Genomic DNA, 21,947 nt, shown 5'->3' with positions numbered 1-21,947 from the left:
AGTTAAGAGTCTCTCATGGTTTGCTTCCCTCTCTCTCTTTTTTCCCTTCACCTATGTTCACCTGTTTTGTTTCTTAAATTACACATATGAGTGAAATCATATGGTATTGTCTCTCTGACTGATGTATTTTGCTTAGTATAATACACTGTAGCTCCATCCATGTCATTGTAAATGGCAAGATTTCATTCTTTTTTTTGATGGCTGAGTAATATATATGTATATATATCTCACATATTCTTTGTCCATTCATCATTCCATAGACATTAGGGCTCTTTCCATAATTTTGCTATTGTGGATAATGCTGCTACAAACATCAGGGTAGTATGTTCCCCTTTGAATCACTATTTTTATATCCTTTTCTCCCAATAGTCTGAAAATCTGTTGTACACCTAATGATGTACAGGTCTTCCTCAATTTATGATGGGGTTGTGTCCTGATATAGCCATTATAAGTTGAAAATATTCTATGTTGAAAGTGCATTTACTACAGCTAACATACTGAACATCATAGCTTAGCCTGGCCTACTTTAAACATGCTCAAAATGCTTACATTAGCCTACAATTGGAAAAATCATCTAACACAAAACCTATTTTATAATAAGCTACTGAATATCTCATATGATTTATTAAATACAATTAAATGTATTGAAAGTGAAAAATAGAATGGTTATATGGGTACAGAATGGTTTTAAAGTGTATCATTGTTTACCCTCATGATTGTGTGGCTGACTGGAAGTTTTAACTCGATGATGCTGCCCAGCATCATAAGTATCATACTACATACCACTAACTGGAGAAAAGATAAAAATTCAAGGTTTGAAGTGCAGTTTCTACTGAATGCATACTGCTTTCACACCATTGTAAAGTCAAAAATCATATATTAAAACATTGTAAATGGAGGACTGTGGACTAAAAATACAAGAGTAAAAATTGACATAATTATTAGAAGAAATGAGCAATGGTAGTTGCATATTTTAACACATTTTTCCATAATTGATAGAACAAGCATAACAAAAACCAATAAGTATATAGGCAAACTGGGAAAAAATTTAATAAACTTGACCTAATGGAGACATGTATCTATATGCACCCATATCTGTATATCTATTTCCATACCTATTCCTGTATCTATACCTACATCTACATCTATGCCTATATCTACTGGAGAGTGTAATTTTTCCCAGCACATGTGTAACATTTACAAAAATTGACTATATTATGTCCAGAAGGCAAGTCTTGACAAATTTCAAAGAATTGAAACCATACAGAGTATGTTCTCTAGCCACATTGGAATTAAGCTAGACATCAGTAGTAAATGCTAACTAGAAAAATCCCCATATTTTGAAAATTGTCAATTTAACTCATAGATAAAAGGAGAAATCATAATAGGAGTTTGAAAATAATTTGAACTGAAAACCAATGAAAGTACCAAAAAGCAAAAGTTTAGGGATGTAAAGTAGTAATCAAGTGAGAGAAGAAAGTTTGACAATTCATGAGCTAAGTATTTCCTACCAAGAAGTTAGAAAAAAGACAGGAATATCAACTCAAGAAAATAGTTCAGGAAAGGAGAAAAAATGAGTGGGAAATATCAGAAAGGGAGACAGAACATGAGAGACTCCTAACTCTGGGAAACGAACTAGGGGTGGTAGAAAGGGAGGTGGGCGGGGGGTTGGGGTGACTGGGTGACGGGCACTGAGGGGGGGGCACTTGATGGGATGAGCCTTGGGTGTTATTCTATATGTTGGCAAATTGAACACCAATAAAAAATAAATTTATTAAAAAAATAACAAAACAAAACAAAACAAAAAAGTAAAATCTTTATGTTAGATGCTGGCAAAAAAAAAGAAAATAGTTCAAAAATTAAATTAAAAATTAAAATTTGATATTAAAAATTAAATTTTGATATTAAAAATATAAAGTACTCAGGAACAACTCTAATATAAAATGTGTAAGACCTTCATAGAGAAAATGATGGACAATGGGAGACATGAAATAGGCCTGAAATAAATACAGATGCCATATTCATAGATTAAAAGATTCAATATTGTAATATGTCAATATTCTCCTAATTTATTGATAATTCAATGAAAATGCAGTAAAAATTCTAATAGATTCTATTTTGTGAAATTTATCAATCTAACTTTAAAATTTGCATAGAAAAGCAAAGGTCCAAGAATAATCAAGATAGTTCTAAAGAACTTGGTAGAAGATTTTACTTTGCCTAATATCATTATAAGGCTATAATGATTAAGACAGTGAAGTCCTAGCAGGAGGATAGATAAATACATCAATTGAAAAGAACAGGGAACCTAGGACATTTTCACTCCAACCTGTCTCTGAATGATCTCTTCATCTTTAGGCCTTAACTGCACCCCAGTTATTTGCTAAGGATATAGGTTACCCTGAAGTCACAGCTTATCCTGAAGTCCTTTCCAGTGGAGGCTTTGTTTTCCCAAACACCTTGTACCTTAGGGCTGGAAAAAAGATGGGTCTTCCTCACTCCCACGTTGTTTCTAGGCCAAATAATATCTGCCTCTTTTGAGGTTTATGCTATTTTGCTATGTCATCTATGTTTCTTCATGCTATCATCCATTGGCTTCCTAATTGTTCTATCTTATCAAGGACTTGGGAGTCTGGCTCATGATCTTCCTCTCCACACCATCCCATCATCTCCCAGATGATTTAAACATCCATATTAACCACTTAACAATTTAGACTTCTCATTTCCATGAACTTCTCTACCTCATACTAGCCACGCTCTCCCACAGACATATTCTGGTTTATTCTTCACCAGAAACTACTCTACCTCTGAGTACATACGTTAAAATATCACAGATCACAACCTCCTAGCCATTCTGCTCTCTCATTCTTCTATATCTCTTCTCTGATCTTACTGAGGTCTCTGTAGCTTGATATCTCTATTTCCTGCCTATCTGTCCTCTCCCTCTTCTCTTTCATCTCCTCATTGATTTGGTTCAGTGAAAGTCTCTTCTCTACTTTCTTTTCCTGTTTACATGTAGGCTTACTAAGTTGTCAACACATCCACTATCACTTATGTTCCTATAATAGCAACATCTCCTGTATTTCCATATCCAGTCATGGACCACATGCAATCAATTATTGATTCCAAATTCTATGTACTTCTCATTGTGTCTTCTAATACTACTCTCAGCATTTCTCACATAAATTTTGCTATAGTCTGTAATACATTGTTGCCCTTTGATCCTTTCTTCACAGTGCTTCCAGAGTGATACTTCTAAAACACAAATCACTTCCCTAATTGAAGCCTTCTAATGGCTTCTCATAGCCTTAAAGATAAGTCCAAATTAGTGACTCTGGTATCCAAAGCTCTTTCTTGCTTCTTTACTCATGCCTCCTTACCATTCCACCTCTCAAAATCCTTTGGTACACTCATACTGAAACATACCCCAAATGTATAGTACTCTTTCATGACTCTGATTTTCTTTGAACATGGTATTCCCTCTGCTTGGAAGTCCCCTTTCCCTTTACTACTCCTCTAAGTACCTCCTCATAATTCAAAACTTAGCCTTCCTCATATTCCTGTGTGCTCACTTTGCACTATTATGACATCTATCCAACTGAACTGTGGTTATTTCCTCTGCTAGTTGAGAAACTTTTTACCACTAGATTTTGAGCAGCTCTGAGATCAGAAATCATGTCTTGTTCTTTCTGTTCCTAGTTGTGAGACCAAGGCCAGGATACACAGTTTTTTTCTCTCTCTCTGCAATAGCAGTAGCTCACACTTATTGAGAGCTTACTTGAACTATGTGCTGTGCTCAATTCACTGACTCCTTTACAACCCTGAGGATAATAATTATTATTATCTCCATTTTACAGATGAGGTGCTTGACTTCTAGAGAAGTAAACAGAGTTGTCCAAGGTCATATCCCTAGTGGCAGAAGCTAGGATTTGAACCCAAGAGGGTTTTTTTTTAAAGATTTTATTTACTTATTCATGAGAGACACACACACACACACAGAGACAGACAGACAGACACAGACACAAACACGACACAGACAGAGGGAGAAGCAGGCTCCATGCAGGGAGCCCAATGTGGGACTCGATCCCGGGACTCCAGGATCACGCCCTGGGCCGAAGGCAGGCACTAAACCGCTGAGCCACCCAGGGATCCCCATAAAAAATATTTTATTCACTTATTCATGACAGACACACAGAGAGGCAGAGACATAGGCAGAGGGAGAAACAGGCTTCCTGCAGGGATCCCAATGTGGGACTTGATCCTGGGACCCCAGGATTACAACCTGAGCCAAAGGCAGATGCTCAATTGCTGAGCCACCCAGGTGCTCCCTGAACCCAAGAGGTTTACTCCAAGGCTAGGGTCCTTAAGCACTATGGACCTTCCTGGAGTTGCAAAGAATTTAACCATGTATTAAAGGAACAAGCATCATTTTTGGCAAATTGAAGTCATTTCCCCTAACTAACATTGAAGTTACAATCTCAGGAAGACTACAGTTAACATCCCATTGGCTGGAGACTTTTGAGTAGGCCTAAAACTTGATATCCTGGTGTCAGTAGATGTTCTTTTTTTTTAAATATCTTATTTATTTATTCATGAGAGACACAGAGAGGCGGGGCGGGGGTGGGGTTGGGCAGAGACAGGCAGAGGAAGAAGCAGGTTCCATGCAGGGAGCCCAACGTGAGACTCCATCCCAGGACTCCAGAATCACGCCCCGGGCCAAAGGCAGGCACTAAACCGCTGAGCCACCCAGGGATCCCTCAGTAGATGTTCTTGAAATAAATTTTTGTTGGTTGAATGAAGAAATGAACTAATGTGGTCCTAATTATGCCTTGGAAAAAGTAACACAATAGTTTTTCCAGGTTTTAGAGACTTTGTTTCTCACAAGACAGAGCTTAGTCAGAATAAAACCTCTTATTTTGTACCTCAAATTAAATGTGAGTCAGCTAGATTGCTGTTAAGGCTGTCCAGAGACCTGTCATCTAGATACAGCTTGGCAAAAGACCACCTCAAAATAAATCCTTGAGTTTATCAATAAATCTTTAGAGAGCAAGAAACAAATTTGAATTCTTGGAAATCTGAATAGGTAGGATACATGATGGAGATTGATATAAAGATCTGTGCAGTTTTGGGCCTCGGCAGACCAACTCCTCCATGGTTTATGATACACCAGATAATGCTACTTTGTCTAAAGTAGCTTCAATGTCATTGACTTTCCTCAGCCACATAATAAGGGACCAAAAGCCCAGCCTCACTTAAAGACAAAGTTATTAGCCCGAGTCAGCTGTAAGGAGACTAGCAAGGTAGTCTCTTAAGGTAAAGAGTCAGGAAAAGAAAATAATTTTAAAGAAATGCAGTCATGACTGGTCATTACCCAGAGCATAGAGTAGGAAAAGATTAGGTGGAAGTTGGCAACCTTTAGACAGGGCTGGCTTTCCAGATTTTCTTTCATTCCTTTTCCCAAACCAGGGAGTTAAAGACAGCAGTTTTTCTTTTCACATTGGGTGGGCAAAGGAAAAGTTGAAAGAAGATACAGCAAGGGGAAGCCTTTTTCTGCCTTCTCTCATTGTAGACCTGGATCAGGCTGGAGGTTCCCTAAGGCTCCACTGTGCCCTCCCCCCTGCCACAGCTTCATTGGACCCAAGATCCAAGCCACAACACAAGGAGTGGAGTACATGGCTCTTGTACTGCTCCCTTTCCATAGTCTCCTTCAGCTCTTCCTAATGGCCATCAAGGACAGAATGGAAACAAGAGGGGCCTAGAGCACCTAGGGAAAGTCCAAAGAGAGAGACTGATTATACACCTTGCCAGCTAAAGCTAACCCAGGAAGCTCAGCTCTCCCCTTCCTGCTCCTCTGGAGCTCTACAACCCTTTTGAATGCCCATATGAAAAATCTTGACTGAAGGGCAAATTCTGATGGATGGGAGCCCAAGGATTGGTTGGAGACTGGAAAAAATTAGGCTCCAAGCTCTGGATGCTTCCTGGAATCGATCTTGGGGGCTACTTCTAAGTTTAGGGGATTGGGGTGGGGAAAACCATGAAAGGAACAGGCAGAGAGCTGTATTGGCTGTTCTGTTTATTGCTATACCTCCAGCATTTAGAATTGTTCCTGGCACATAATGGGTACTCAACAAAGTATGTGATTATTAATTGACTGAATGAATGGACACATGAATGAAGAAACAAATGACTATAAGAAAGAGTAAGACTTCAACAATAAAGATGACACAGAGAGCAGAGAAAGGCCAAAGCTAGGGCTACCAAACAGATTGGTATTGCTAGGTATACAGAACTAATGGAGCCTTTCTGTGTAATTCCTGAATGATATGCTTATTTTGTATGCAGTAAGTCCACAAAAGTTTCCTCACAGGAATTTCGCATGCTCAGAGTTGGGTTTTAGAAAGTTTAATTTGGCATTAATATGAAGAATGGGCATGTGGGGAAAGAGATGAAAATAAGAGAAAAGTTAGGTTGGAAAGTATGAGCAAAAGTTCAGGCAATAAGTAGTGAAGGTAATGACACAGAGTTCATGAGTGGAACATGGAACATATAGAGCTCTTATCCTCCGACATCAGGAGTGCAAATTGGTACAACCACTTTGCAAGATAATTGGCATCACCTAGTAAAGTTTAACTAGCAAGACCTGATGACCTGGAAATTTTGTGCATAGGCATATACTCTAGATCAGGGTTGCTCAACTTCAGCATTATTGACATTTGGGGCCAATAATTCTTTGTTCTGGATTCTGTCCTGTGCACTATAGAATGTTTAGAGCAGTATTCCTGGCCTCTACCCATTAAATGCCAGTAGTACCTCCATAGTCATAACCAAAAATGTCTCCAGAGATTGACAAATGTCCCCCAAGGGGACTAAATTGCCCCCCATCGAGAACTATTGTGGTAGAGATACTCTTGTACGTGGGCATCAGGAGATAAGCATGAGAAGGTTCATAGCACTATAATTTGCAAAAGCATAAAACTGGAAACAACCCACATGTCTATCAATAGGAGGATGAATAAATTATGGAATTTTCATATAATGAATAACTAGATAGCAGTGAAAATTAATTACTATAGCTATACACATCAACATAGATCAATTTCAAAGTTGGGAGAGCAAAGGAAGAAGGAAAAATATAATACAAAAAGCATGATTATATTTATATTAAGTCCCCAATGGACATGAAAAATAACACATTGTTTAACAGAACATACTAATAAAGTGAACTTAAAAAGAAAAGCAAGAGAATGATAACAAAATTCAAGACAGTGGTCTGGTAGGGAATGAGGAGTAACTCAGTGAGAACACATGTGGGCTTCAGAGGCATTGATTATGTTCTAGTTCTCAAGCTTGGTGATAGGTATACAGGTTTTCATTTTATTATGATGCATACTGTTGTGAAAGCAGCTATTCCAAACCTGCTGCCTTTTTTTGGGATTGTCCAATTACTGCCCTGAGCATGGAACATTCTTCTATATGAAATATAGCTATCTTTTGGCCTTGAATTCTTTCTTACTAGAAGAAGAAAATGACTAGGGTCATCAGGTCTTGCCAGTTAAACTTTTCTCTATTCTGAGTATGAAGTGAATGTCCTTGTACTGCTTAATTGTGAGTGTCATATGGCACCTGGCCAGCTCTAACTAGTACATCCGCCCCACTGTGGGAAATGGACAGGGTCTTAACCTTTCCCAAGTGTGTGGGTGGAAAGGAAACTAGCCTTTTTCTAGAAAAGGCATAAGGTTTTCAAGGTTGAGGGACTGAAGGACTCGCTGAGCACAGATTTTACCCACATGAAAATAGAAAAACCCACAAATACGCAGATAAACAGGAAATGGCCCTGACCTGATATAGGGATGAGCACTCAGAGACGGAGAGAAACCTGTAATATTAGAGCTGTATCAAACTGCACAGAGCAGCAAGTCTAACTTCTGAGTATGGACATAGGAGGGGGGAGCAGGGCCCAGGGAGAAAGTTTCTCAGTTACCCAGAGGTAGTGCTGAGGTTAGAGCCATACAGATCTCTTACTCCAAGCTCAATGCCTTTGTTCTAGAGGTTAAGTTTCCCATCAAAAGCCATGGATAGGGGATCCCTGGGTTGCTCAGTGGTTTGGCGCCTGCCTTTAGCCCAGGGCGTGATCCTGCAGTCCCGGGATCGAGTCCCACATCGGGCTCCCTGCATGGAGCCTGCTTCTCCCTCTGCCTGTGTCTCTACCTCTCTCTCTCTCTCTGTGTGCGTCTCTCATGAATAAATAAATAAAATATTTTTAAAAAAGCCATGGATATTGCAATTCTGAATGTTAAAACAGGAAGTAACCTACGATTTTGTAGATTTGGTAAAATTCTTCCTTTATACTGGTGAGAAAACTGAGACTAGAGAAGAGAAGTAACTGGCAAAATTTACATACACCCAGGGTAAGCAATGGGGAAGGGAAGATGAATGTGAGGTGTGGGAGAGCAAGGATGAGCTGGGCCCCACAAGCATGGGTTAGAACCCACAGGATAGGCTAAAACCCATCTTAGTTATTTTTGCCTTTTCCTTTGATGATGTGCCTTTGCCTTCTGCCCTGCAGAGGTTGGATATTTGGCCCTTTGTCATTAATTAAACATATACCTGGTCCAGAGGTCAGAAAATTTGAAATAGAGTCTAGAAGAAGGTGGAGGATTTGCAGGCTTGGGTACTGTCTTATGTCAACAAGGTGAGTCAACAGGTAAGGGACAGTGTATGTAAGCTACAAAATGGTGGCTGCTTCCTTCCACCATCTAAATCTCTCATAAGAATCTCTTGTGGCCTATTGTAACCTACGGGAAAGGTAATTCTGTGAAATGCAGTTAAGTTTAGCCAGGTTGACACCATTATGAAGCTAAGTGCTATGTGAAAACAAAGGTGAGGAATACCACCTGATTAGAAGAGGAAGGAGATATAAGCCTAGGAGGCATTGATGGGAGGTATGGAATATGTTTGGGAACCAGCAAGTAGTCTAGTTTGTCAAATACTCAGGTTATATGTAGGAAATATGCAGATATTAACTTGAAAAGGGAGGTTTGGAACAATATTAAGTGGATCTTGAATGCCAGAGTGATGAAACTAATACCATAATAAGTGGACAAATTATTGAAGTTTGTTGAGCAGGCAAATGGCATATTTGGAAACTTAATCTGTCAGCAAATAAAGGATGGATCAAAGGGAAGATACTGGTAGGACAAAATCATGGGGTAAACAGAAGACTTTAGCTCATTTCTGCTTTATTCCAGCCTTCAAGCATTAGAGAGGCTTGAGAAGGAACAGGAATTGCTCAACTTCTCCATGGCACTCAGTTATCAACTCTTTTCTATCTGATCCTGCAGGCTCTTTGGTCCTAGTCACAAAATGCTCTCATCTCTCAAATATTCTTCTCCATATTATGAGGTTTTGCAACTATTGGTGGTTAGTCTGAAAATGAAAGAGGCAAGGTTTTCCTGAGAGTATGGGTGTCCAGAGATATCTCAAGAGGTTGTTAGAAGCTGGCTGTATACCCAAACCAATTAAGCTCTGCTTTGGGAGGTACAGATGGACATGTTTGCAGATTAGGGGGAAAGAAGATGAAATAAGCCTCCTCTTGGCTTTAGACATTGCAATAACTCTTCAGTTCTCACTTTAGTAGGTAGTGGAGAGCAAGCATCTCACCAGTGAGTCCACCACACTTAGTATGTGATTGAAGAGTCCAAGCAGATCAGTACCCCAGCCCCAGCTCTGGAACTTGGAGTCAGAGCTCCAGTTCCAAACAACCACTCTTCCTCTTAGACCCTCAGTTTCTTCAAGTGTAGAATTGAAGTAAAAAATAATCCCTGCATTGCCTACCTCAGAGCTGCAGTAAGGGTCCTGTGAGATGGCAGCTGTGAAAGTACTTGGTAAACTGTAAAGAGCTGAGTCATCATTGTGGTTATTATAAAAGAAGATCTTTAGTGGGAAGAGCAATGCTGTGGAACTAGTAGTGCTTAATAAAGAATTCCTGGTGGTGCTGCTGCAACTGAGCATTTGGTTTATGAGAAAAAGAATTACAGTTGGAAACAGAAACTGGGTAACTTTCATTGTGAAGTAAAAGTAACACAGAAGCCATCAGTAGAGGGACCTGGGAAAAGGGGTCCCTCCTGCTGACTCCATTACCCCTTCATTCCCTCTTTCGGATGTCTCTCTTTTGAGCTTTTCTTCTCTCCCTTTTTTTATCAACTGAATTAATCTCATAGCCTATCTCTTGAACCTCTCTCCATTTCACCTTTCCTCTAAATTCATTCTCATTCTCTCATTTCTTTTCTTTGTTTATTAAATTCTCCTCTTTTCTCATCTTTGTCTATTAATCTTTAAATTTCACTCTTTTCTGTCCTTTTCTCTTTTTCCCTTTCTCTCTCTCTCCCTCCCTCTCTCTCTCTCTCTCTCTCTCTCTCTCTCTCACACACACACACACACACACACACACACACACAAAACCAATTCTTTCTGCTGAGAGGCTCAAGGAGAGCCTCCCAGCCAGTGTTGCTAGGCAACTGAGTATCACATGGCCAGCCCCACATTTTCTGTCTGCTTCTTCAGAACGCTATTGCTCAGACTCTGTACTATATAGCTCACATTGAGTATATCTGAGTAAAGAAAGGGCTCAGGTGATACACTTACGGTTGGCCAAAGGTGTCAGCTTGCTTTGGGGTATCTAAGTTGCTGTAAATATAGTAGGAAGGGGAGGAAAGCTAAATAAATGAGAACTACAATAGGATGTCATGAGTTCTTGAAAACAACTCTTCAGAGTGGGGGGTTCTTGTATCCATGGAACTCCTAGGTACAATATGGAAAGGCTACAGGTACTGTATATACTCATGTAAAAATCAAATATACTCAATTGATTCTTGTTATTGTGAAAGTTTATAGCTTTTATCAAATTATCAAAGGGAGAAAGTCTTTCCAGGAAGTTCTTACATATATTTCCAATTCCTATCAAGTTGTCTGTGCTGAATGTTTTCTATTGCCCACCTCCATACCCAAGATTCCTATTTCTACATCCTGCTTTGATTTGCATGTGCTACTTCAATGGATTCCCTTGTCCTGTGGCTTCCAGGTGGGTCCAGCCAATGGGAAGTGCTAATAGAAGATCAAAAAGAGGGGTTGGAGAAGAGTAAGGACAGAGCCTCCTCCCTGCCAGCTTGCCAGAGGTTTGTTGTACTCCTCAATTGAAGAGCACAGATCATGTCTCGAAGCCTTCTCCATATAGCTACCATCTACCTCTGGGCTCTGGTAACTGCTATGTCCTCTTGCCCCTTCAGGCTCAAGGACAGTAAGGGCTCTGGCAGTTAACATTTCCAGGGAAACTGGTTGGTGTCTTTAAACCATGATCACACCTCAGTAAATATTAAATTTTATTAAACTCTCCTCAAATGATCCAGTTTGAAAGGGTTATACACTTCCTATAATAGGACCCTCCTAATAAATGGAGTCTTAAAAAATTAAAAGGTGGAGGCAAGAGATAAGGATTTTGAAATTATCTGCAAATAGCTATATAATTCTCTCTGAGATATCTTCATCTTGTTCTACGAAGATTCATTGCCAGGAAAGGAAGAAACATGACTAAGTTTGATGGTTCCTAACTCTGACATAATTCCAATGGATCAACTGATGGTACTTGCCTCCACAACAATGACAACTTCAGATTAAGAGGGAACCTTATAGCAATGGGTATTTCAACACTCTTGATTCCATGGGTTTTTCTCAAGACGGTTTTCTCATGCCACCTTGCTCAGTTGTTCAGGAGTTTATGAGGGTCCAGGACTGCTGAATAGTTATATCCAGGTATTACTCTGCTTGACAATTAATCAGTTGAGCAATGGGCTCCTTGGCATATGGCTTTCTGGTGTTGGCCACTGATGGAGTTTTCTTCAGTAAAGTCTCTGACTCTCCTCTACTTCTACTCCCGCCCTCTGACTCTACCCCTTTCCCTGTACTCTGTCTCTTCTTTTCTCCCCAGTCTGTGGAATCTGGGGCAGGAGAGAAAAAGTAGGTTACAAATGCTTCCAAAGCTTCTCTGTCTTACACCTGAACCTCTGGCTTTTGAAAAACTCAACAGCCAAGATTTAGACACCTTTTTTTCTCTGGTTACACTCTGACAACTTTCCCTAAAGCCATAGGTGACTCATGTCTAGCATCTTGACTGGGAGGGATAGGGTCTTGGGGAAATTTTAATGAAGCACAGAAAAAGAAAATGCACAGGTTAATGTTTCAATACCTTATCTTGTCATGGTCACTTTATGTTGACTGTAGATGTCTTGAGCATTCAGGGTCATTTAGACTTAGAAATTCCTCTTTTTTCTCAACTGGTAGCCTTTTTTGAATAAGATTGTGGAGGGTGGGCAATATGAAGAAAAAAACAGGGAGAACAAATAATTTCTGGGCTCTTCATATGTGTAGGAGGGTTTCATTTGTTTTTAATTAGCAATAATCGCACTTCGGATAAACCTCATTGGCTACAATAATGCCACTGCGCAAAGCTGGAGGGTTTCATTTGTAATTGAGGATACCACTTGGGAAGTCCTTAGCAATCTATCAGACAAGGTGATTTGATCCAGAGATCCCACTTTTATGAGTCAATTGAACATTTTCACATTTTTATGTTCCTGATTTCACATCTAACTGGTTGTTCTAGAGATATTGCAGTAGAGCTTGTAGCTGGCTAGTCATGTTCACCTAATGTAATAGAAAAGACTAAGATATTGTCCTGACAGTGATAAGCTGGTTCATTAAGTCTCTCGGGATTTTGCTGGAAAGGCTGGGAAATTACACAGCAAAAACAGCATAGTGCTGTATGCAAAGAGTCTTGTCTCAGGAAGAATGCTGTGTTCCATTTATTGCCTTTGTGCACCCAGACCTGATTATAGATTCCCTGGAGGTTTTACTTTGTGAACCATCTGGCCTATCAAAAATGTTTGAATAATTCAGGGATGAGAGGAAGCACTTGCCCATTTCTTACAGTAAATTGGCTGAGTATAGTAATCAATATGGAAGAATTTTTTTCAGTTTTTCATTATTTTTCTTAGTGCAATACCCTGGCTAATGACGTTTGAGATTGTGTAAGGGGGTGGGAGAAGGAGCAGACTGAATAAATACATCAGTTCCCCATGAAATTTCTTATATTACAAGTAGATGATTGAGTCTTCTAGGGAGCAGATGCTGGATTGGAGATATAGGAGTGCAAGAGGCTCAACATCTGTGAAAAATAAAAGAGGCATGAAGCATGACTGGGCTGGAGGCCCCTTAGATTTCAGTGCACATCTGACAGTTTCAGCCAATCTAACAGAGAGCTCTGGAGCAAAGATTTCCCATTACAGGAATTCTTTGTTGGGCAGAAATGGCCAAGGCCTTGTTAGTCATTGGCTAGGGACTACCTAGGAACTGTGTGGTCTCCTTTCAAAAAGTGAGATGGATCATGAATGTGCTAATAGCTGGAGGCTGTCAGATAACTGCAGTCTTTTCAGGTGAACTGCAAGTTCTTACTTGAAGGGAGACTTGAATGGTACACCTCTGTAGCTGCCACAATGATCTGCTGAATTTGGTAGTAGAAATGTTTTGGTTATTCTATTCTGTCATTCATCTCACTTCACAAACATTTGACCCTGTGGCCATTGAATGGCATGAATAACATATAAAGAAGCTTGAGCCTTCAGATAAGTAGTATGTTCTTTATGTAGCCTTAGTATGGAAGTGAGTCATTTGGAAGAGGAGATAATGCATATAGAGTTGAACTCTGTTCTAAAGAATTACAATGTCCAAGACTTCTAAGAACCAAGAGAATGCAGGATTCAGAATATCTTTGGAAAGAAAACTCCAAATTTTGTTAGTGTGGCAGATCCAGAGGTGAAGGCCTCTAAACAATCTTACCCATAGCCACCAAGAGTACTTGTGCCATAAAATGATATCTGTCCTATAAACCTGCCATTTATGGAACTAGTTGGAGCCTTAGGGACACTCAAAGTCAATATAGATAATTTCTCAAGTATTTGACCTCATAATGGATATGTGTTTCCTTGGAGGCTTTCATCCTAACCGTCTACTCTATGATACACTAAGGCTTTGGGGCTCTCTGCTGAGAAAAAAATCTTCATAATAATCTGGTTCCTTGGAAGGCCATTTTTCAACCTCTGGGAGGCTTTACTTCTACTTATTTGGTTTCAGAGTTACCAACCTCTATGGCCCTTTCACGGAAACTCTACCTATGCCATCCCCTACTCCTAACTTAACATAACTAGTGTCAGTTAAGCTCCTCTAATTCTATGGTATTGTAATTTGTGCAGGCTCATTCCTCATAGTCTGACTCCTAGTCTGGTGTAGAAGAACTTGGTCAACTCATTCCATATGGTATATGAAGACTAGAAATAATGATGGGCTAATATTATTGATGATACCTAATAATTATTAAGCGTTCATTATTTTCCAGGGGCTGTATACAAACACACACACACACACACACACACACACACACACACAGTATATATAATTATTATCCTTGTTTTACATATGAGAAACTGGAGATTTGGTAGATTAACTAACTTGTCCTAATTTACCTCAGCAAATGAAAGGTAGAGCTGGGATTCAAATCCAGGCTTTTAATCACTACACTGATGCAGAGTCTGTAGGTCACCTCAGCCATATGGAGTGAATCTCTCTCTTTCAGAAGATTCAGGAAATAATAAAAGACAAGGAGTAAATAATTTAGATGGGAGTCATAAGACTTAAAGTTTAATTCTATTGGAGAAGAAAGATATTTGGACAGCCACAGAAATGGAGATGGCAGTAACAGTTAGGCAAACTAGTTAGGGAAAAACATGGTAAAGGGGAATTGCTCATGAAGGAGTCTGCCTTAGCCCACAAGGGAATTCACTACAAGGCATGTTCTGGCAGTCAGTTATTTTACTTCCTGCCTGTACCTAGAAGGAATGTCATATCAAAATATGGTCAGCATACAACAGGGGTACCTGGAAGGTCCTAGTTATTGGGAACCTAGCTATGCAAAAAACTATGGCAGAAACCCAGTTCTAGCTAAGCCACAAATCAAGTTTTGAGGAGTTAAGAATGATAAGCAGAAGCAAGCAGATGCTACAAGTTCAAGCTGGTTGGTAGGTAAGATCCAGAAACCAGAAAGTCAGAGCTTACAAGTAACCAACAACAACAATAAGTTGGATGTTGATTCAAAATAGAAACTCTCTGGCCTCTGCTATTTCTATCCTCCCTTTTAAATCAGGCCTTCTAATGCCAGCAGTCTGAATTGTAGTTAGAAAACTTGCTGGCGATCCCACCCTTGAGTACAGAGAGTTACTCTCATGCTTCAGATATTGTGAAATTGTCAATGTGACTTTTAGTTTATTTATGTTTTACATATATCTACTATGATTTTAGTCATGCTTTATAGAAAAAAAGAAGCAAATTCAGTGTTTTTTTTTCAAATACAGTGCTTTTAAACTTTACATTAGGCAGAAATTCAGCCATCCTACCAATGTCAAAATGAGTCTTGGTTTTCAGTGAATTAATTCTTCACAAGAAAGATAAAAAAAAATACAACTTCGAGTTTACCAAAATTGAATTAACAAGGTTAAGAGGTTGAATAAATAGAGCTAGAAAGAAATATAAATTTTCGTGAAAAGTAAGTTTTGTTTCAAAATATAATTTGAATGTAAATAGAACCAGACAGAGGATCAGAGTTGGGGCCATTGCAAGAGTTTTGAGGAAGTGCAGATTAAGCACTATTTAAGTTGGAGCAATCATTTAGACTAAAGTGAAAAAACAACTTCTTTCCAACTATGCTTTCCCCAGAAAATCAAAGTGAATCTAGCCTCCTAGTTGTTCTCTAAGTTGGATCTGGCCATAACAACTACCAGGAAAGTACAAAAATCAGACCAAGAATTGGGCTTTATGTTTTGGGGACCAAATGATACAAAATAACAGATTCTGCTGACTTCTTACTGAATATCTCTTTCATTCTCTTTCTTGTCTTTCTTCCTCTTCTCTTTGTCTCCAGCCTTCCCTATTTCAACCCTTGACTCTTTGGTAATGAATCCGAGTAGTTAATACATTCTATTCCAAATGGCTTTTGGCTTCCTGGTAGTGATTGCTTTTAGCAGGCATCCTTCTTTCCAAATATGTGTCATCAATAAATATTTTTAGAAGAAGAGTGGATTGAAGGTTGAAAAAAACCTCAGTCCAACAGTGTTCTATTCTCCTTTGCTCCATTTAAGAATTATTAGTACTTGTTAAGCACTATGTTCTTCTCTTACTGAGTCTAGATTTGTCCTTGCCAGGGCCCCATTTTTCATCTTATTTCCTACAGGACTACACATCTTTTTGAGGGCAAAGTCTGTATCTCATTCATCTCTACTTTTCCAGGCCCTAAAGAAGCACTAGTGCTTAGCAAAATATTGTTGAATGAATACTATCTTATTCTTGCCTCACCACAGGACTTCTTTTTAAAAAAAATTATTTATTTATTTATTTATTTATTTAGTTAGTTAGTTAGTTTTTATTTAACTGGAATAACTTATTCCAGTTAGTTAACATACAGTGTAATATTTATTTCAGGTGTACAATTTAGTGATTCGACACTTACATGCATCATCCGTGCTCATCACAAGTACATTCCTTAATCTCCATCACCTATGTAACCCATCCTCCTACTTACCTCCCCTCTGGTAACCATCAGTGTGTCTCTATAGTTAAGAGTGTGTTTCTTGGTTTGTCTCTCTCTTTATCCCCCCCATGATCATTTTTTTTTGTTTCTTAAGTTTCACATATGAGTGAAATCATATTATATTTGTTTTCCTCTGACTGACTTATTTTGCTTAGCATAGTATTCCCTAGATCCATCTATGTCATTGCAGATGGCAAGATTTCATTCTTTTTTATGGCTGAGTAATATTCCATTATTATTTCATCATATATAACATATCCTTATCCATTCATCAGTTGAAGGACATTTGGCTGTCTGTATAATTTGGCTACTTCTGATAATGCTGCTATAAACATTGGGGTGCATGCATGTATCTCCCTGAATTAGCACTTTTGGGTGCTTTGGGTAAATATCTAATAGAGCGATTACTGGATCACATGGTAGTTCTATTTTTAATTTTTTGAAGAACTTCCATACTATTTCCCAGAGTGGCTGCAGCAGGTTGCATTCCCACCAACAGTGTAAGAGGGTTCCCCTTTCACCACATCCTTGCCAACATCTGTTGTTTCTTGTGTTGTTAATTTTAGCCATTTTGACAGTTGTGAGGTGATATCTCATTGTAGTTTTGATTTGTGTTTCCCTGATGATGAATGATGTTGAGCATCTTTTCATATGTCTGTTGGCCATTTGTATGTCTTCCTTGGAAGAATGTCTATTTATGTCCTCAACCCATTTTTTTAACTGGGTTATGTGTTTTTTGAATGTTGACTTTGATAAGTTCTTTATATATTTTGGATGCTAACCCTTTATCAGTAAAATCGCAGGACACAAAATCAACATAAAGAAATCTGTTGCATTTCCATATACCAATAATGAAGCAACAGAGAGAGAAATCAAGGAATCAATCCCATTTACAATCACACCAAAAGCCATGATACCTAGGAATAAACTTAACTGTAGAGGTAAAGGACCTGTTTTCTGAAAATTATAAAACATTGATGAAAGAAATTGAAGATGACACAAAGAAATGGAAAAAGATTCCATGCTCATGGATTGGAAGAACAAATATCATTAGAATGTCTCTATTACCCAAAGCAACCTACACATTTAATGCAATCCCTATCAAAATACCACCAGTATTTTTCACAGAGCTAGAACAAACCATCCTAAAATTTGTATGGACCCACAAAAGACCCTGAATAGCCAAAGCAACCTTGAAAAAGCAAAGCAAAGCTGGAGGCATTAAAATTCTAGACTTCATGGTATATTACAAAGCTGTAGTGAATAAAACAGTATGGTACTGGCACAAAAATAGACACATACATCAGTGGAATAGAACAGAAAACCCAGGAATGAATCCACAACTATATGGTCAGGGAAGAACATCCAATGGAAAAAAGACAGTCTCTTCAACAAATGATGTTGTGAAAACTGGACAGCCGCATGCAAAACAATGGAACTGGACCACCTGCTTACATCAGACACAAAAATAAATTCAAAACGGATGAAAAACATAAATGTGAGATAAGAAACTATTAAAATCCTAGAAGAGAACTCAGGCAGTAAGCTCTTTGATATTTGCCACAGCAACTTCTTGCTAGATATATCTCCTAAGGCAAGGGAACCAAAAGCAAAAATGAACTATTGGGACTTCATTAAAAAAAAAAAAAACTTCTTCACAGTGAAGGAAACAATCAACAAAACTAAAAAGCAGCCTACAGAATGGGAAACGATATTTGCAACATGGTACTTCTATCTTTGAAACAGTCAAGAAGTATAAAGGACTTCTCTTGTGAGTGGCATGTGTAGGACAGTTCCATATCTCTTCTTGCAGAATTGACATCAAGAGATTTTAGAAGCATGATTTTTGTACCTGGGCAGCTGGTGATTGTTGGTCTCAGTGCCTCCCCCAAATAAAATACAGATTTAGAGATACATGCACCCCAATGTTTATAGCAGCATTACTAACATTAGCCAAACTATGGAGAAAGCCCAAGTATCCATCAACTGATGAATGGATAAAGAAGAAGTGGTATATATAATGGAATATTACTCAGCCATCAAAAAGATGAAACCTTGGCATTTCTAATGACACGGATGGAAAACAGATGAAAATATGGGGAGGGGGAAAAAGAAAAAAAGGAGAGGGGATCCCTGGGTGGCTCAGTGGTTTAGCACCTGCCTTCGGCCCAGGGCGTGATTCTGGAGTCCTGGAATCGAGTCCTACATCAGGCTCCCTGCATGGAGCCTGCTTCTCCCTCTGCCTGTATCTCTGCCTCTCTCTCTCTCTCTCTCTCTGTGTCTCTCATGAATAAATAAATATATCTTTAAAAAAAAGAAAAAAAAGGAGAGAGGGAAACAAGTCATAAGAGACTCCTAAAGATAGAGAACAAACTGAGGGTTGATGGAAGGAGGTGGGTGGGGAATGGGAAAGATGGGTGACGAGTATTAAGGAGGGTACCCATTATGATGAACACTATGTGTTGTATGTAAGGGATGAATCACTGAATTCTACTCCAGAAATCAATATTGCGCACTGTATGCTAACTACCTAAAATTTAAATTAAAAAAAGAACAGAAAAAAAGTCAAGTAGCCAACTTCCATTAATCAATTAATTGATTAACTAATTAAAGTGTTTAGTTTTTTATTACTCTTCTGCTAGGGACTGTGCTGTAACAAAGCCTATAGGCAAGAAAAGAAATAAATAGGGAATCTATTGCAATATGTAAGATAACCGCTGGAGGTATCTAGGAACAGAATCTAACTACGGAAACAGTGCCAGGTTTGTTTCTTAAAGGGAATATTTGATCTGATTCCTGAAAAATGCATAGAATTTGATTATCCAGTTGAAATAAGAGAGAGGTGAGTAGGGAGAGTAATATGTGTAAAAGCACAAAATCAGGATAGAATATAAAGAGTTTAGCAAGTGGCATGGCATTCAAGATGACCAGAGAGTAGAGTATGGAATGGAGAGATTAGGTTTGTGAAGTATTGAGGGCCATGTAACTTACCACACTATATAAAGGCTTTAGGAGATTAAACTTTATTATGTGTGCAATGGAAAGTGGCATCAGTTTGTCTGTTATGACTCATGTGGCACTATGGAATATAGACTAAAGAAAGCTCGGCTCAAGAGATACTTGGAAGGTCGAACTAAAAATAATCAGATGCGAAAGGGTGAGAGAAATAAGAGTCATGGATCACTTAAAAATTATGGTGTCAATAACTAAGGTGGAAACAGGAACAGACAGAAGGCAGGAAAGGTGAAAACAGTTTTGATATGAATTTAAAGGATATGTAGTACATCAGAGTCAAGATCATATTCTTCAGGAAGTTGGATAGGAAAGATAGTTCAGGAAAGAATATGGTAGATAAAGATTTTCATGTCATCAGCATAGAGGTGATACTTGAGATTGTAATATATGAGGTCAACCAGGGAGGGAGAAAAGAAGAGCGCCTAGGAGAGCCTTGATAAACACTAATGTTTAAAAGCAGGTAGAAGAAGAGAGCTTCTGAGGGAGGCTGAGGTGGATCAGCCAGAGAGGCTGTCAGCTGTTAAAACCAAAGGATATAATGTTTCTGGAATTGGAAAATGACCCCAGGCCTCTTTCTGCCTTCTATCTTCCCTTGCTGGAAAAGGGTTTTAACTGGTTTTAACTCCTGGTGATTGGCTTTATTTTCTTGCAAGGTTAGTTATACATTTATATGGAAATTCACTGTAATTTATCCAGATTTTGGTTTGTGGAGCAAGAAAGTATTTCAGAATACTAATCCACCACACTGGCAGGAGTATTCCACTGTATTGCTTTTAAAATTAAAAACAGCTGGTTACAACTTGATAAAAGCATTCATGCAAAACCTATAGCCAGCATCACACATAAAGGTGAAAGACTGAATGCTTTCCTTTAAGATCGAGAACAAGACAAGGATGTCAGCTCTCACCATCTATTTGAGGTTGTACTGAAGAGTCTAGCCAGTGCAATAAACAAAACAAAACAAGACAAAAAAACCCCAAGAAGTAACAGGTCACATTGGAAAGGAAGGATATCAAAACTGCATTTTGCAGATGACATGTTCATCTATGTAGCAAATTCTATGACTTCTACAAAGAATATTAGAAGAAATTAGTGAGTTTGGCAAGATGCCAGATCAATATACAAAAAACAACTGAATTTCTATATACTAGCAATGAACAATTAGAAATTGAAAAAAAGGTTCCAGTTACAATGTTATTAAAATATGAAATACTCAGGACCTGTGCAGTGAAAATTAAGAAACATCATTGAGAGAAATTAAAGAATACCTTAAAAATGGAGAGATGTGTTTACAGGACAAGAGACTCAATATTATTAAATGTTATTTATCTCCCCAGTTGACCTATAAATATAATGAAATCTCAATCATAATCCTAGCAGGCATTTGTGTGGAAATTGACAAGCTAATTCTAAAGTTCCCATGGAAGTGCAAATGACCTAAAATAGCCAAACCAATTTTGGAAACACCAAAGGAAGGACTTACTTTAATTGATCAAGAGATAGTATTTATACAATATAAAATACAATATAAAACCATAGTAATCAAAGCAGTGTGATATTGGCATAAAGACAAGTGGAACAGAACAGATAGTACAGAAATAGAACCACATATTTATGCCCAATTGATTTTTGACAAAGGTACAAATACAATTCAGTGGAGAAAGTATGGTCTTTTCAATAAAAATAGTGTTGGGGGTAATTGGATAACCATATGCAAAAAAAAAAAAACTTTGACCCATACCTTGCACCATATAAAAAATTAAGTCAAAATGAATCATAGGCCTATATGTAGAACTTAAAACTATAAAACTTCTAGAAAAAATATAGGATAAAATTATTGAGAGCTTGGGTTAGTTAGTTAAGCAAAAAATAATTTGATAGATTACAAAAAAGCATGATCCATATAAGAAAATTTGGATGAATTAAACTTTATAAAAATTAAAAGCTTTTACTCATTGAAAGGCTCTGTTAAGGGAAAGAAAAAGCAAGCCACAGAATTGGAGAAAATATTTGCAAATCATATGTCTAAGAATGGACTTGTATACAGAACATATAAAGTACTCTTATAATTCAATAAGACAAACAATAAATGAGCAAAGGATATGAATGCTTCACCAAAGAAGATATGTTGATGACAAGCATACAAAAAAATCCTAAATATCATTAGTCATTAATCAAATGCAAATTAAAACCACAGTGAGGTGTAAACACCCACTCACTAGAATGGCTAACATTCAAAGAC

The 21,947-nt window shown here is 38.2% G+C and overlaps 1 non-coding gene and 1 pseudogene across 1 annotated transcript; one reads left to right on the top strand and one right to left on the bottom strand.

Moving 5' to 3' along the window:
- Positions 1 to 12,336: 12,336 nt before the first annotated feature.
- LOC112668597 (U4 spliceosomal RNA) lies at positions 12,337 to 12,505 on the bottom strand (annotated as a pseudogene).
- Positions 12,506 to 18,445: 5,940 nt separating this feature from the next.
- Positions 18,446 to 18,577, top strand: LOC112668611 (U11 spliceosomal RNA). The gene has a single exon (XR_003141742.1). It is a non-coding gene; the product is annotated as a U11 spliceosomal RNA (small nuclear RNA).
- The last annotated feature ends 3,370 nt before the right edge of the window (positions 18,578 to 21,947 follow it).

The sequence above is a fragment of the Canis lupus genome, chromosome X (genome assembly GCF_003254725.2).
Source record: "Canis lupus dingo isolate Sandy chromosome X, ASM325472v2, whole genome shotgun sequence".
Lineage (NCBI taxonomy): Eukaryota > Metazoa > Chordata > Mammalia > Carnivora > Canidae > Canis > Canis lupus.
The sequence above is the reverse complement of the archived record's forward strand: the minus strand, read 5'-3'. Positions and strand labels throughout refer to the sequence as shown.